Source organism: Tenrec ecaudatus, chromosome 9 (assembly GCF_050624435.1).
Source record: "Tenrec ecaudatus isolate mTenEca1 chromosome 9, mTenEca1.hap1, whole genome shotgun sequence".
NCBI classification, from domain to species: domain Eukaryota; kingdom Metazoa; phylum Chordata; class Mammalia; order Afrosoricida; family Tenrecidae; genus Tenrec; species Tenrec ecaudatus.
Window position 1 is genome coordinate 96,385,341 of NC_134538.1, and position 14,468 is coordinate 96,399,808.

The window sequence follows — 14,468 nt, forward strand, 5'->3', positions numbered from 1 at the left end:
GTCCACTGCTGCTCCAGGGAGAAACAGAAAGATGTAGAGTCTTGGAAACTCAATGAGTTGCTATGAGTTAGACTTGACTCGTGACAGTGCGGTTTTTTATGGTTTTAGATGGAAATTTGAAACAATGTCTTTCTTTGGGGAACTATTTGTTGCTTAGGGTGTTTTCTTCCATGTTCCAGCCTGTTTGAGAATTAGGGCATTATTAAGTCTGACACACAAGTGATTTTTTTTCTTTTCCTTTTTTTAAAAAATGCAGGTAACTTTTTAATAGACCAAAGTTTGTATTTCAATACTGTGAATTAATGGAATACCAAAGTATGTGTTCTCAACACAAGAATCCTCCAAGGATTTTCTTGAGAGTTGCAATTTGTTCTTAGTTATTAAAGATTTTATTTTAGTAAGTGCTGTTATGATAACAATACAATATCAATTAACTAATATGAAATCAATCATTGGGACTCCAATAATTGAATGTATGTATTGAATCTCCATATCTGTAAACCTCTAAACATTAACATTCACTGCATATTTTGTTTATAAACTTTACCTAAAATAAGGGCTATTCCTCGTTGGTGTTATTACTGCAGCCAGGGTTAGCACTCCCCTGAAGCTTGCTATTTTCCTTTCCTCTTAAAGATGCTGCAGGGCTATGCGATGGACTGAGGGGCCCTTGAGGGAACTTCAGTAGAAAAAACACATCTGCGTGGATAAGCCACTTAACAGCTCTGTTTAGAAATACATATGTTCTTTCCAAAGTTCTTCCTATGCACCATTTATAACGTTAAGAAAACTGTGATAATATAGGGGTGACCTGAGCTCCAGTTGCAAAGAACAAAGTAGTAAATGAAAGTCCGGCTCCACTTCCTACACTGTCATGTAAATTCAAGTTGACGTAAACTCTAACTACCTCACACATCTACCCTGCCTTGTGGGAATCAGCCCTAAAGCTGAAGGAGGATGGATGTGGGGTCCAGGCCATTTAACTGGGCGGGGGGGATTAATATTTTTTAAAAAGTCATTTTCATACTTGCATTTTTTTCTGTTTCTTAGTCAACGCTAATTTAACAAAACCCACTCTCTCCCTCTGCATCTTCCTGCTTGTTGGAACTCTGCCTGCTCCCAGGGCTCACCTCATGTGACCCTGCTACGTTTCCACTGACCTTGGATCCATGCGTCAACACACCTATTGGCCTATGAGCTGCGTCACAAGAGGGCTCCTGCTAACACTGGACTCATGGACTTGAGTTGGTCTAGGCTGGGATGGTTTCCTGATATTAAGTTACTTCCTTATATGAAGTTCCTTCTTATACATATATGAATAGCACTGATTTTGTTTTTCTAGACCACTCAGCCAAGAACAGAACTGCCTCCACCTTCCATACTCCCTCCTTCTTAATCCTCTTCTGATACCAACCCTTCCTCCCCTAACCCTCTATTTCTGTGACTGGGGGTAAGAATTCATTGCAATGGCCACAAGACTCACAGATGATACTCTTGAGTGTGGGGTTTATTAGGGAAGTTAACAGCTGTAATTCAGGTGGGAAATGCTCAGGAAACAGTTGCTCCATCAAGATCGTTTCTTCACTAAGTAGGCCTCTCTCTGACCCTCTACCTATTGTCCTGGCTTCTGTCCTGCTTGGGCAATGTCACTGGACCCACAAAATTACCTAATCTCTCTTGAGTGGCAACATTTCAGTATAGTCACATTGATTCATTCAAGGCTAGGTGGAAGATTGAAGGTTGACTTTCCTATAAATCTGAAATTCAGAAACAAGGGACCCAGAAACAAATCTTATATAAGGTCTTAATAACTATAGCAACACTGTACAATCACAAGGATGCTCCGTACTCTTTTGATTTGACATTTTATTTTCGATGTGTAGATGTTTGATATTCTTTGTGCAGTTTCAATCCTCTCAATGACATTCAAAAAGTCATATAATTCTTATTCTATTACAACCTCAGGAGGAAAACAATTTATTAAAATTGAACCACAATAAATCACATATTTATTTTGACTCACTTTTCCTAATCAAATCTCATTATTAGGATTTAAGATAATTTTTTTATCAATTAGTTTTTTAATTACACCAAGAAATTAAATTTTAAAAATTGGATCTTGTTTTAATTAAAAGCAAACATAATTACAATATTATAAACAATACCTATAAGTAGTATTTATTACTTTACATGTAAGAAAAAAATAACATTCAAGGGAAGTTTCAGTTAATAAAGAGAAAACAAACTTGACTCATCCCAGTGGGATGAATAGGCAGAAAATCAATGATCCAATGGCTCCCCCGCTTCCACAACAAAATATATGAATACTTCTGTCAGTGCTCCTATTAAAAGGTGTGTGCTTTTTATGTGATGTTATTAGGAACAAGGGGATTATAATAATCTATTCATCAGCTATCTCTTCATTAAAAACCAGCTAAAAGCTAGTGCATTTGAAGAACTTTGAACAAGATACAAACCTGTTATGAGCATGAATGCTTAATGGAATTATATGTCTCTTTCATGGCAGTTTGGAATTGTCTAAATTGGAAGATTACATTTCGGATAATAAACAATAAAGTTATTTAACCTGTTCTAAAAATGAAACTAGGACTCTAGTGATTTTGGAAAATCAAATATATTCACTAGTTTGTGCATTTAAAATTTTTTTGTACATTATAACTATCTACTTTCCAAAGTGAATGGGCCAATTTACAATCCCAAGCTCAATACTTCCAGTGTTTTAAGTTAAGCTCTCATAGTAAGTATATGATTGTATTTCATTGTAGTTTTAATTTGAATTTACCATTTACTAGTAAGGAAGATAGTCTATTTATAGCTTGATTTTTGAGTGGCAAGGATCAGCATAAAGCCAACCCCCCAAATGTGGAGGCTGATCTAATTCTCACATCTCCACTTCTCCATACCTGTCAACAGCTGCCCTGGCAGCACTCTGTGCTCCTGTTGCAGTCAGGTGTGCCCTCCAGCTATTCTGACTCTTTACCTGTCTCTCAGGGAGTTGCAATCCATACTGAAGGCTGCAATTCTTGATCTTTATCTGCATTGCTTCATTTGAGGCCTCCCTAATTTGAACAAGCAAAGCTGTGTCTTCTACAACTTGCAGATGGGTAAAGCCTTCTTCCTGATGCTGCATTCTTCTTCATATAATCCAGCTTCTCTGATTATTGGCATACAGATTGAATGAGTTCCCTTATTCTGTTCAAACAACTTCAGTTTGATCCATGTATAGTTTCTGCACGCACACAATTAAGTGTTTTGGAATTCCCATTCTTAACAAGATCCATTGCTATGATCCATACAGTTGAATGCCTTTGAATAATCAATAAAACCCATGTAAACATGTTTCTGGTGTTCCGTGCATTGAGCCAAAATCTATCTGACATTAACAATCACTCATGCTCCAACTCCTAGTTTGCTTCCTTGTAGCGCCATGTCAGTGTGCTGCTGTAATGATGGTTGAATGATCTTCATAAAGATTTTACTTGCATGTGACATTAATGATACACTTTCATAATTTCCACATGTAGGGCTACCTTTCTTTGTACTAGATACAATATGAATCTCGTCCTGTTGGTTAGCCTGGTAGCTCTGTTCCAATTTTCTTGGCATAGACTTGTTCTTCCAGTGCTTCATCAACTTGTTGAAATACTTCAGATGGTAGTTGGCATTGTGCCAGTTCCTAGAGCTGTATTGTAGCCTGGACTCATTCTTTCAGTTCTATATGGTCTTGACCATATGTTATATCTTGAAATGATTGCGTATCCACTAGTTCTTTCTGATGTAGTTACTCTATGTATTCATCTCCTTTCGATGCTTCTTGTTTTATGTAATATTTTGCCTATGAAATCCTTTAATGTTGCAACTCAGTGCTTCAGTTTTTTTCTTCAGTTCTCTCAGCTTAATATACTGATCATGTCATTCATTTTTGATTTTCTAACTCTAGGTCTTTGCATCTTTCATTAGAATGTTATATTTTGTCTTTTTGACCTGCCATTTGAAATTTCCTGTTCAGTTCATTTACTTCATCATTTCTTCTATTTGCTTAGATACCCTGTGATCAAGAGAAAGTTTCAGAATCTCTTCTGACATCCACTTGGATCTTTTCTTTGTGTCCTGTCTTTTAAATTATCTTGTGCTTTCTTCATTTATTATGATCTTGATGTCATCCCACAGCTCATCCAGTGTTCCATTATTAGGGTTAATGACACAAATCTGTTCTTGAGTTGTTCTCAGAACTTAGGTGAAATATATTCAAAGTTGTACCTTTAATTTCATGGGCATGTTTTAATTTCTTCAACCTCAGCTGATGATTTTGAACCTCTCCACCATCCATTATCACAGATGTAATCATTTTTATTTCTGCATCATCCATAGTCAATATGATTTCTGCATATTCTGCACAAGAAGTACATGTGCATAGTTGAGTGTATCGTTGAAAGAAAGGATATTTGTGATGAAGAAGTCATTGGTCCTGCAAGCTTCTCTAATGGATCTGCAGCTTCATTTCCATTACCATACACTTATTTTCCAATTACTGTTCCTTCCTCTTTGTTACTTATGTTTGCATTCCAATCACTAATAATTATCAATACATCTTGATTGCATGTTCGATCAATTTCAGACTGGAGATGCTGGTATAATTCTTCAATTTCTTCATCACTAGCTTGAGAGGTTGGTGTGTAAATCTGAGTGATAGTTATATTGACTCGATTTTCTTGCATGTAGCTATCTTTATCCTCTCACAGGCAGCATTGTATTTCAAGATAGATTTTCATATGCCTTTTTGATAATGAATGTGAGGGCATTCCTCTTGAATTTGTCATTCACAGCACAGGAAGCCATAGGATTATCTCACTCAAACCACCAATTGTGGTCTATTTTTGATGATTTTCTATCTTACTAGATTCATACTTCATATATTCTACATTCCAGTTACATGTTTCCAACTGTTTTTTCTCTCTTGAGTTATGCTGCACCAGCAAACGAAGGTCTCAAACGCTTTACTCCATCCGCGTCATTGTGGTCTACTCTGCTTTGAGAAAGAAGCCCTTCCGAAATAGATATTTTGAGTGTCTTCCACCCTGAGGGGCTCGTCTTCTGCAGCATATCTGACAGTATTCCTCTGCTGTTCCTGGGGGTTTCAGCATCTGACAATGTTCTTCAGCTCTTCTGAAGGGTTTCCGTGGCTAATGGTTAAGACGAGGACAGCCTCCTCCATCTTTGTGCTCTGTTCTTAGTCGGGAAACTCTTCTGACACTTGGTCATCTGGAGGAGTCCTGCTGGCATTAGAAATATCAGTGACAGGCTTCTCGCATCATACAACCTGTAAACTACCACACCATGACAAAGTGAGAATCAAAGGGTTATCTCTGAAGCTAGCCACCTAGTCCTAGGTGAGATGCCACAGGCTAAAAGGGGTGGTATCCTTTGGACTTCTAAGTAGGAATGTGTCGGTCATAAATTTGGGGAGACCACACAACATTGCAACCTTCGGGCCACAAATTGAAGCTGATCTCCTAATATTCCTTTAGGATGCCAGTGGCAAGATGGATTGTTGATTCGACATCAGGAGGGACTAGTCCCTGGACAAGAACATCGGGCTGGGGTGAAGTAGAGATTCAACAAAAAGAGGGAGGACCTTAATGAGACGGAGTGACACACGGCTGCAGAAATGGGCTGAGACAGAAAAGATTGTGAGAGGAGCGGGAAGGCAAGGGGTGCTGTGTTCTGTTCTTTTGTACACAGGGTCGCCGTGAGCCCAAACCAACTCAAGGACACCTTACAGGGACAGAAGCAGCAAAGACACAACCCAGCGGTTAGCAATTGGGATAAAGCTAAATCTTTTATTCTTCAAGGAGAAAGGGCCTTTCGAATCTTGTCTTTGGAGGAGTCTTTTCATCCATGATTTATACCTGTCATTTACATAAACCCTTTGCTAGTGTTATGTTATAGATATTTTCTGTACTCTTCTTATTTTTAATGATGCCTCTTGGTGAATGACAAACATCTTTAACTTTAGAAACATGCAAAATATAAATTTGTTTCTTTATAGTCCATGTGTTTTCTTTTTCCTGTGTAAGACATTTTCTCATTTCAGAGCTCAGGAAAATATCCTTCTCAGAGGAGATGATTTGCTTTCTCTCATGAGATATACAATCCTAACATGTGATTTTTAAAAAATGTTTTTCAATATACTTATTCCCTTTTCCAGTACTAATTATATCTTTATTTTTTAACTTTGTGTTGGGATTTGGGTGTAAGTTCCAGAAACAACTGTGATTTGTTTGCTTCACTGCAGTTCCATCTTTGTCACACCTCTCTTGTTTATGGGGTTTTTACACAAATATATTCCTTGGATTAGTCACTTTGTGTACTAATATTGTTCTTTGTAAATTTTAACTTTATAATGATCAAAGACATATTTCCATTTGGTCCTGTTCATCATGATTTTTTTTCCTGAGTGTCTTGGGTCTTCAGTTTTATATACTATCTAAAAAAATGTTGGAATCCTCTATATTACTTAATATAAAATTAATTTGATATTAATAAAATGTGTAATGGTACCACTTATTTTTCATTTCTGATTTGGCTTATCTGTGATGTATCTCCACCACACTGTCTTACTTTTCTTCATGATATTGCTTGCTTTGACTGAGCAATTTTGTTTCTCTCACTTTTCTTTAGGGTCAATATGAATTTCCCATTCAAGCTAAAAAACAAAACTGGGCTCATAGATTTAGTTGTTTTTGTTTTTTCTTTCATAATATGTGCATTTTAAAGCTGTGCCTTCCATATTAAAGTACAGCTTTACCATCATTAAAAGACTGTAAGGTAGATTTTTTCACTATTTAAAAAGTATAAATATATATTGATTTCTATTTTGAAAACACACCTATACTATATTAAATTTACTTTCTTTTATCTATCATTTATATTTATTAAATTTCAAATAAATATTTATTCAAAATGTCCTTTTTGTTGTTGATTTAAAGTTTCTCTCTTCATTGTGACCTGTAACCGTATTTGGGATGACTTTAATATACCAGAATTTATTGAGTCTTTGTGTTCAATTTAGTTCTCAATAAAAATTTCGAATATGTAGACTGAAGCATATACACTGGTACAGATAAGAGCTCACAACACATGGAATCCAGGTCAGACGAACCCCTTAGGAACAAAATTGGAAGCAACAATATCAGGAGGGTAAGGAGAAGGTTGGGTAGGAGGGAAGGAAGGGGAAACCAATCGCAATGATCGACGCATAGTACCCCCCACCCCCCACCCCAAGGGAATGAACAGAAACATGGGTGAAGGGACAGCAGTCGGTGTAGGATATAAAAACAATAATAATTTCTAATTCATCAAGGAGTCACAGGGGAGTAGGGGGAAAAATGAGGAGCTGATACTAAGGGCTCAAATAGAAAGTACGTGTTGAGAAAGTGATGATGGCAATATATGTATAAATAAGCTTGATCCAATTGATGTATGGAATGTTTTAGGAACCCCAACAAAATGATTTTAAAATTGAATATAAAGGAATATTTTAGCTATCAAACAGTTGTTCTCTGTGTGTGTCTCTATATTCAATAAGCCAAGATTACTGAAAGTAAATGTAATATTCCATGTCCTTGATATTTATTTATTTATTTATAATATGTGGTAGTTTATTTTTATGTGATAATTAGAAGAAAATTAAATAAATGGTATTTTTTTCAAGGTAACACTTCTCTAGGCTTAGTTGTTTGCATTTTCATTCTTGTCAATTGTTCCTTGATTTTTGTCTTCTAATTTCAACAGTGTCGGAGAGAAGTGTGTTAAAAACCTTCCACTACATCTCTTGATATGTCAGTGTTAATTTCATATTGTAGATACAACACTAAGGACACATATTAAGTACTCATCAATTTGTTGTGGATTGACCCTGCTATAATTAAAAAATGTGTCTCTCAACCATTTATTTTTTTATTATAGCATGAACTTATTTTCTTAATAGTCTTGAGAAACTGTTTAATGTATTTAATTCACTTATAATTAATATAATCAATAATATATTTTGGTTTTAATACATTATCTTTCTACTCACTGCTAATTAATGTGCTAATAATGTAAGTTTTATATATTCCTCTACTTTCCGTATCAGTAATCATTATTTCTTTATCCATTTGAGGTTATATGTTTTTACTGTTACTTTAACTTAACTCTCTTGGTAGTTAATAATCATTGTTCACATATTAAAGTATTAATTATCACCATTAAAATATTTTGTTTAAAACCAAGTAACCAAGGGTAATTTTTTACATTTTTTAATTTTTTAATCATTTTATTGGGGGCTTTTACATCTCTTATAACAATCCATACATCAATTATATCAGGCATATTTTGTATATGTTGCCATCATCCTTTCAAACCATTGTCTTTCTACTTGAACCTGTGGTATCAGCTCCTCATTTTTTTCCCTCCTCCCTTCCCCCCCCTTCCTCCCTCATGAACCCTTGATAAATGATGAATTATTATTATTTTCATATCTTATACTGACCACTCACTATCTTCACACATGTTTCTGTTGTTCATTCCATCTCAGGGGGGGGGTTATACATTGATCATTTTGATAGGTACCCCTTTTTTACCCCCACCTTCCCCCTATGCTCACGGTATCACTACTCCTATTATTGGTTCCTGAGGGGTTTATCTGTCCTGGATTCTGTGTGTCAAGAACTCTCATCTGTACCAGTGTACATGCTCTTTCCTAGCTGGATTTGTAAGGTAGAATTGGGGCCATGATAGTTGGGGGGAGGAAGCATTAAAGAACTAGAGAAATGATGTATGTTTCATCAGTGCTTTACTGCACCCTGTCTTTCTTATTCCTTCCTTGTGACCATTCTGTGAAGAGATATCCAACTGTCCACATATGGGCTTTGGGTCTCCACTCTGCCTCCCTCCTCGTACACACATACACACACACACACACACACACACACACACAAACACACACCTCATTTGCATTGATATAATTGTTTTTTCTGGGTCTTCTGATGTCAAATACCTAATCCCATCTACACCTCATGATCACAGAGACTGGTGTGCTTCTTCCATGTGGCTTTGCTACTTCTCAGCTAGATTGTTGCTTGCTTATCATCAAGCCTTTAAGACCCCAGGCACTATACCTTTTGATAGCTGGGCACCATCAGCTTCTTCATCAAATTTGCTTATGCACCCATTTTGTTTATAGTGATCCTGTCAGGAAGGTGAGCATCACAGAATGACAGGTTATTAGAACAAAATGTTCTTGTGTTGAGGGAGTACTTGAGTAAAGGCCCAACGTTTGTCTGCTACCTTAATGTTTAACATATGTGTACATAGATCTATATCCCTATCTTCATATATATATATATTTACATATGTACATGCCTGTATTTATACCTCTATAAATGTCCTTTGCCTCCTAGTTCTTTCCTCTATTTTCTTTTACTTTCCTCTTGTCCCGCTATCATGTTCATGTCTGACCTTCATTCAGGTTTCAGTATTCCTCTTGGCTACATTGCACTTAATCAAGACCCACCAGGCATTCTACACCTTCTTTGCCATCAATTTTAGATCATTTGTTGTTCCCTTGTCCCTGGGTTTGTTGGCTCATCCTTCCTTTACTTCATATCACTCTCTCCCATGTTCCCCTGGTCCTATTGTTTTTTTCCCAGGATTGTTTGTCCTGCCTATCTTATTTAGATAGCCCATGAAAAAAAACAAGAAAAAGAAAGAAAGAAAGAGAAAGAAAGAAAAGTTTATAAATAGTCCCAGGTCAGCCGGTTGACATTTTTTAATGTTTTCAAATAAAATCTGATGAGGTGCCGAGCCTTGCCCCCTTAGTCTTTTTTTGGGATCCCTTGGGGACTTCATTGCTTTGCTCCCCTTGCTACTCTGTTGCATGCCTTTCATGTTTTGCCTAGGTGTGGTGGGGTCAGACTGGGCACAATTCCCACACTGTGTCTCCACTTTGTCCCCCATAGCACTATGGGCCAGTGAGGGGACGCCATGTCTTGTGGTAGGGCCGGCCCTATAGTCCTCTCTGTGCATTGGCTGCTCTGAACACGAATGTCATCCTCGGGGCTTGGTGGGTCTGGCTGCCTTCCCCCCTCTCTCTCTTTCTCCTTAATTCAGTTTGCTCCAGTGTATTCTGAGCAGACCTATCTCTCTCCCTGAGATGTAGCTTCAGCGCTGTCCTCTGTAGGTATTCTTCTTAGGAAGGGGTCCACCTAGCTGGGACTGGGGCTGACCTGCAGACCTCTCTGTTGGCTGCTTTATGCCACTGTGTTGCTTTCGGGGCTTAGCGCACCAGGTTGAGGTCTGATCCCTCTCTCCCTTTCCTGTGGAGATATAAACAATACCCTCCCATTGGGTGGTTAGTGCCCTGTTCCACCACTACCCATATCCTTTTTGTACCCCCTCCTTTTTACTTGACTGCCATATGTATCCCTGGATCCGGTCTGCACCTGCCAGAGGGCCTGGGCTTCACCCCAGGAATTTATGTACTTAGTCGCTTTCCCCTCCTTGGGCTTTTTTAGCTTACCTCAATGGACTCATGTTATACTTGTCTCTTTGTGCTTAGCTTACATCATTTAGCATAATTTCCCCAACTCTTTCCATAACTCTTTCCCCCAAATCTTCCCATAATTTCCCCAACTCTGATTCATGTGCTCATCGCTGCTTTTTAGGGATGCATTGTATTCCATTGTATGTATGTACCAGAGGTTTTTAATCCATTTATCCATTGATGGAATTTTAGGTAGTTTCCCACTCCTTGTGATTGTGAATTGCATTGCGATGAATATTGGAGCATATACGGTATGTCTGGCCATGGTCTATGTTCCACTTTGAGTTTATTCTTGTGCATGGAATGAGGTAAGGGTCTTGCTTCATTTTTCTGCAACTGGATATCCATTTTTGCCCAGGACTGCATGTTGAAGAGGATATCTGCTTCCCATTTGATGCTTTTGAGGCCCTTATCACAAATCAGTTGTCTGTATGCTGATGATTTTATTTCTGGGTTTTCAGTTTTATTCATTGGTTTGAATATCTGTCATTCTACCAATACCAAACTGTTTTGACCACTCTGGCTTTATAATAAATACTAAAGTCAGGTAAAGCACACCCTCTGAATTTGTCCTTCTTTTTGAGGAATTCTCTGCTAAATCTGGGCTTTTTTCTTATCCATATGAAGTTGGTAATCAGGTTTTCCAATTCTTTGAAGAAGGATGATGGTACTTCTATTGGGATTGCATTAATCTCACATAGTGCCTTGGGCAGAACTGACATCTTCACTATAATGGGTCTTCTAATGCATGAGCATGGGCTATTCTTCCATATGTGGAGGTCACTTTGGTTTCTTGTAATAGTGTTCTGTAGTTTTCCTAATGCAAATCTTTTGGGTTTTTTTGATTAGGTATATCCCTAGATATTTCCATTTGTGCTTCCTATTGTGAAAGATTCTACCTTTTTGATTCCCTCTTCTGTGGTCTTGTTTGATAGACTTCTGATTGTTGATCTTGTATCCTGCCACTCTGCCAAATGAGGATACTTATCATTGTTGTGAATTTAATTTTGTATTTTAAATCCAAGACCTTATTGCTTTTATACATACTCAACATTCACATATACCTATATATTTAGTTACCAATATATTCTTTCTAATTTTTTAAAACTATCAGTTATATTTCTGTATTTTGAGTTCCAAATATTGTATTCATTTTATTAGAATTGTTTAAATAAATACATAAAATTACAATCACAATATCACAAATCTTGTAGAACCAGAAATAACTTCTAGATTTCCAATGACAGAAGCCTAAAAGAAGTTAAAGAACTTTCTGAATATTGCTGAAGGCGTCTGTGGTGGAAACCGGGCTTTACAGGAGATTTCGGGGTAGCAAGGATGAGCTTCATCCTGGCTCTTCTCTCTTGCTGTTAGTGACCTACATACCCCTGCTTCTGCATCTGGCCTGGATGATTTTATGCCCAACAAGATGGTAATCACATTAACCCTGTAAACAATTACTCACAGATGAATCTTATCTTCCAATCCGTGTCTACTCATACCTTCTTGCCCTGACCCATCAGGAAAACAAAAGCTATCTGTAGAAGTATCAAAGAATCTGTGTGGCTAGAAGAGCCATGTGAAACAATTCCCTGCATTGTGGTGGCAAAATATAACTGGAACTGTGCAAAGTTTAGTTTGTTTAATTTTCTTTGTTTTAGTTACTTTTTAAAAACATTGATGAAGTCATTGATATTCTTGTAATATAATTAATTTGCTTAATTTAGTCACTTTAAACATTTTATGCTTAGACAGATGGTCTTAATTATATTGCAGGCTTGCTGTTAGCTGACACTGAGTGAACCCCAATTTATGGTTACCCCATTAATAATTCAATGAGGACATGGTGATCCAGAGGATTTTAATGAGCTGGTATTGGGCAGTGGATTGCAAATGGTTTCTGAGGCCCTTATTCCCAGTCTGTCTTATTGTGGAAGCACCACTGAAAGCTGTTCATGGTAATATGTAAGCCTCTACTGATGGACAGACGGGTGCTGGCTGTGCCTTGGCCAGGAATTGAACCCAAGTCCCCTGAGTGTTAGGCAGAAATTCTCATGAAGCCTAAGTGAGGTTTGTGCCTTGCTAACATTAGAGGCCAGTGAGACTATTCAATAAAATTCTTGTAAATTCCATCTTTGCCGATAGGCAAAGTACCAAAGAAACCAAGTATTTTAAATCTCTCTGGTTTGAAAATATTGTTAAGTGACTCTTTAATCTCTGATGTCACAGATAATGGCACTCCCAACTCACTCCATGGGACTGAAAGGCACAATGGAGGAATATGTCTCTCACTTTTCATGTTTTCCTGTAACATCTTGTAAGGTCCTTGAATAAAAGATATTTGTAAGTGCTTAAGACTGGAAGAGTTGCCGGCAGTGTGGAGGTAAAGCCCACGGTGAGTTCTGCCATCTGGTCCCCTGGAAAGCATCCAATATACACTCATGTTGAATGGGCAAGCCAGGTTATCCTCAGAGACACTGGCTATATAGGGACAAGAGTCACGTAGTCAATGGTTTGAATTTTCCTTCTTTTAATTTCCCATTCCCCCTTGAAATTTGCATTCATCTCTATGCTAATTACTCCATTAATGCTCTGGAGATGAGAATGCTTGCTGTATTCTGTAGTTGTTAAGTCATCTAAGGCAGAGTAAATCCTAACTTTGAATAAACTCAGCACAATTATCATTGAAATGCTACCATTTGTATTTTTTGATTCATTTATACTTGGTAGATCCTATATATCTGGAATTACACTCTACGATATGTTTATTCATTCTTAGTATATTAATGAAATGTACAAATGTAGATTTTTGTTGTATTGGTTTTAGTATTTTAGTGTATAAAATCATACTTTGCAGATTTAAAATTTTTATGATCAAAATTAGCATATCTAAGAGCAAATACCCTTATATGCCCTTGTCTTCTTCTTTTAAATTTGTATAAGAATTTCAGAACTCGATGTCTCTTAATTCCTTGTACATATTTAAAGGAATTAGGAGGTATCAAGTTCTGACCTTTTCTCTAGTCAAGCTTAATCTCAAAAAGTGGAATTGATAATGAATTTGTGAAATTTCATCACTAGCATAAACATATTTTAGGTTTAATGTCACTTGATGGAAGCTCTTTTCTCTATTATGTGCCACATCACTTGGGTTAGTACTTATAAAAACATTGAAATGACCATTTACCTATCTAAAACATGCTCATAATTATCCTAAAGGAGATATCAATTTTGAGTAAAGATTAAAACAGTAAAACATATTCCTGGCTATTTACTTGATTTGATTAATTTGGGCTGTTAAAGAAAATACATTTAAATTTTGCTTATAATCAATAGATTAAGAGGATCTTAAAAATGAGATTTTATGATAGAGGCTATAATTTTTACAGTATTCAAGTACTGTATCATTTTTGTCACATAAGTCTTTAATACATCAAAGAAAATGAGGCAGCAAATAAAACTTCTGTTAAAATAATTTTAAATAGTGTATCATTTTCCATAAATAAATATAAAACAATATTGGAACATACTTATTAAGAAATAATTTGATCATCAGATTACTCCCATGAACTAAGGAATACTAGTATAATATTTTCCCATCATAGATGGAGGAATTTAAGTACTGTGACATCTAGTTAATATTTTGGAGCTGAGATGGTGTATTAGTCTGGGTATTTTAGAGAAACAAATCCACAGAGACTGATGTAAAAGAGAGAGTTATATAAGGTTAAGTGCACATCAAGAAAACATCCCAACCCAGTACTGCCCAAGCCCACAAGTCCAATATTAAACCATTAACCCACAAGTCCAACATTAACCCATTAATCCATATGTCCACCAATCCACAATGTCCTCCTTCATC